The sequence below is a fragment of the Lissotriton helveticus genome, chromosome 5_1 (assembly GCF_964261635.1).
Source record: "Lissotriton helveticus chromosome 5_1, aLisHel1.1, whole genome shotgun sequence".
In the NCBI taxonomy this organism is placed as follows: domain Eukaryota; kingdom Metazoa; phylum Chordata; class Amphibia; order Caudata; family Salamandridae; genus Lissotriton; species Lissotriton helveticus.
Genome location: NC_136065.1, coordinates 1,537,605,891 through 1,537,609,628, shown reverse-complemented (window position 1 = coordinate 1,537,609,628; position 3,738 = coordinate 1,537,605,891).

Below are 3,738 nucleotides of genomic sequence, written 5' to 3'. Positions count from 1 at the left end.
TCTGTCACATTCTGTATATGCAATTACCGGCTCCACAAGCTCTACAAAGCCCGGAAGGCCCTACCTTGCCCTTACATCAGCAGTTAACAACATGATAATGCGTAAAAGAAAGGATATATTAGTTCAGAAGAAGTACTCATTGAGCATCTTCTGCTCCTGCGGCCTATTGACTGAGACCGTCATCCATGCTGTATGATTCATCCCAGCAAATCGTCCGCTGTTTGAGGTGTTACCTATGGGAACAGTTTGATGCTGCGCTCTGAGTCTGATTGTATGGTGCTGTCCTCTGACGAGTCGGTTGCGATCTGGAGGTTGTCATCACTAAAGGATTACACCTGCCAATGCTTCTTTCTTGCTAGTTTGAGCTTGCTTATGTAGCCTATGCACACCTTTGGCAATGCAGTGCGACCTGCGGCCTTGAGTTCGTTTTGGACTGTTGGGTACGTTGCGGGATGTAGCACCGGAGCTTGAAACTGGGTCCATCAATTTGTTCCACTCCTCTGCATCTTCCGGGCTGTCGAAGAAGTACGTTTTTTGCTTGTGGATTATTTTTAGGCGGGCAGGGAATAGCAGTGCATATTGTAGATTCAAGGCTCACAGTTCCTTTTTTACTGTTTGGAAAGAGGACCTCTGTCTCTGGGTCCCCTTGTGCTGAACAGGCTCTTTTTAGTCCCTCCCAAAACTGGGTTGAATCCATGTCTGAGTTCTTCGATAATAAAATTAAATCAATCTATTCCTCCTTTCCTAACTCAGACCTAGGTCAGTCTCCTCAAGATTACACCTTGATGCCCTTGCCCTCTTCGATGGACTGCAATGAATCCTCCTATTTGACTGAATTCGATCCGAACACAGTCACTGTAACTCTGGAGGGCCTAAGGAAAATAAAATCCGGATCGCCTTTGAATCCTTTCTTTCTGCGCCGCTGTGCTGTAATTATGCCACTGCTAGCCAACTCCCTTACTGCCATTTTCAACACCTCACTTGAACAAGCCATTGTACCATCAAAATGGAAACATGCACAAGTAAAACCGATTCTCAAGAAGCCTTCTGACGATCCCACTCTACCGTCTCATTATCGGCCTATATCTTTACTACCCTTTTTTGGGAAAGTGCTGGAATATCTAGTAAACAAACGGCTTACGGCCTTTGTTGAGGCACGCGGAGTCCTTGATCCTTCCCAATGCGGTTTCCGTGCTGCCCATAGCACGGAAACAGCTGTCGTTGAGATTGTGGATAACATCAGGCTCGCGGTTGACAGAGGCGAATCAGCCATTCTCATCCTCCAGGACCTCTACGCTGCATTTGACACCATCTCCCACAGTATTTTGAAACATCGTCTGTGGGAGATAGGTGTCAGAGGAGGGGCCCTAGGATGGATTGAAAACTATCTGACTGATCGCCTCACCACCGTTCGAGTCGACACCCTGGTCTCCGGTAGTCGCCCAGTAATAGTCGGGTTACCGCAAGGGTCGATCTTGAGCCCGTTACTTTTTAATCTGTACTTAACACCATTGGGTAAAATTATTAATTCCTATGGATTTGGTACTGTGCCGTATGCCGACGATACCCAGCTGCTTATCACCTGCGGCGTGGATCTCGTCGACACTCGTTCACGCTTCAAAAATTGTATGGTTGAGATAAGCAGTTGGATGAGGAACAACAACCTCCAACTGAATGCCAGCAAGACAGAGATTATTCTGTTCGGTAAAGCAGAAAAGTGCTGGACACAAGACTGGTGGCCTCCGGAATTGGGAGTATGTCCCTCTCCTAAATCAGCAGTCCGTAACTTGGGAATTATAATTGACTGCACCTTGTCTATGAAAAATCATATTGCCAAAGTAACAGGGACATGCTATGGAATTATGCGCAGTCTTAGGAAGATTTTCAGATGGATTCCCATAGAAGCTAGAAAACCATTCGTTCAGGGCTTGATCATCAGCCATCTTGATTATGGCAACGCCATGCACTTTGGATTGAACGAGGATCTGCTGGCAAAACTGCAAACTCTACAGAATGCGGCTGCCAGATTAGTCCTGGACCTTCCTCCCAGAACTGCATCTGCGCCTTGCCTGAGAAAGCTCCACTGGCTTCCCATCCGTCAGAGAAGCCATTTTAAGATCTTGAGTTTAACGCACAACTCTCTGTATAACAACGGGCCCAAATATCTCCAAAACAAACTCAATTGGTATGTCCCCAAGAGATCCTTAAGGTCCAGTAATAAATCATTTTTGACTCAACCGCGCGTCCGTACCTCTAGGTACGGTCAGCGTTCTTTTTCTTATCTTGCTCCCCTTTTATGGAACAAACTGCCTCCCCACCTTCGATCCATCACTGAACACAAGCAATTTCGCAAAGCTTTAAAAACCTGTCTCTTCCCCAAGTAGATCCCCTTTTGTTCAGCTCCTAACAGTCTTTCTACTCTGTTGTAGCCCCTCTGTTGATCAATTGGTTTCATGCTGCAAGCGCCTTGAGACCTAACGGTGAGAAGATGCTCTATGTAAAAATCTTTGACAATGACAATGGTCTGTACCATTATTGTATAGTGAGGGTACATCGATATTCAATGATTTTCATATTGGATCTGTGTCCGCTCCCATGCCTTCTGTAGTAGGACATCCTGAAATCTGTAGTTCAGTATCTTGACTATTAAGGGTTGCGGCGGCATTGCACCTTTTGGTTTGCCAGTAGGGATCCGGTGGGCTCTCTCCACACAAAAGACCCCTGGAGCCAAGTATTCTCTAAACCATTGCTCCATGTAGCTGGTGGCAATGGGGCCCTAGCTGCGTTCCAGAAGTGCGATGACCCGCATGTTGTTCCTGCAGTTCCTGCCTTCCGCGTCTTTGATCCTGTAGGCCATTTACTTGCTGTTGCAACTGTTGTATTTCCGTTGCATGCTCCTTAACTTGGGGCTCGATCTCTTTCAGGGTTTTCCCATGCGATTTCAGTGTCAGCTAGTTTGGCATGATCGGCCTTGAGTAGCGTGAAACCCATTGTAAGCGATACAATCTGCTGTTCAGTAGCCTTTTAGAGTCACTAACTTCCTGTAGGATCAAGTCCAGCTTATCTTGGGGTACCTCTGTGTTCGTGGGGGGGATGGAGTTTGGCGATGATGGCCTGTAGGGTTATCTGGGTCCTTCACAGGATGGCTGGTAGCGGTGGTTGTTTCCAAGTTTTTCCCTTTAATCCACCTTATTGCTCGTGCCTGTCCTTCCTCCTAACTATGAATAGTCGCACGAAAGAGCGGCGACAAGATTTGAGGCTGATATGCCTCAAGGCGGGCACACTTTCCCTCTGGTGAGTGTGTATCCGAGCTAGCAGGGTGTGGTAGACTCTAATTAGGCAAGTCTCTACAATGTATAGACAGAGCTTCTGCAGCGGGTCTGATTATTCCGTTTAGCTTGAGATGAACTGTGTTGCAGGTGGGCTCACAAGTGCTTGCAGTGTCTCTGGGCTGTCTGCAATACCTTCAGGAGTCCGGAGAGGCTCATCAGGGTTTTCGATCGTGCATGCGTGTCCCACAGGCTCTCAACTCAACTCCACGTCCGCCCTGGTCGGGGTCACAAGCAGGCAAGATGGCGGGGGGAGGGAGCAGCACAGGAGGCCAGCCGGTCTGCGCAGCCATGGCACCCGAGGCTTCCAGAGGACGGTGCCTTCCCTCAAAGGTCCTTCCCAATAGAAAGCGCAGGTTTACACGATGCCCTGTGGAGGCTCAACATTTGCTCGTGACGAAGGTCGGTG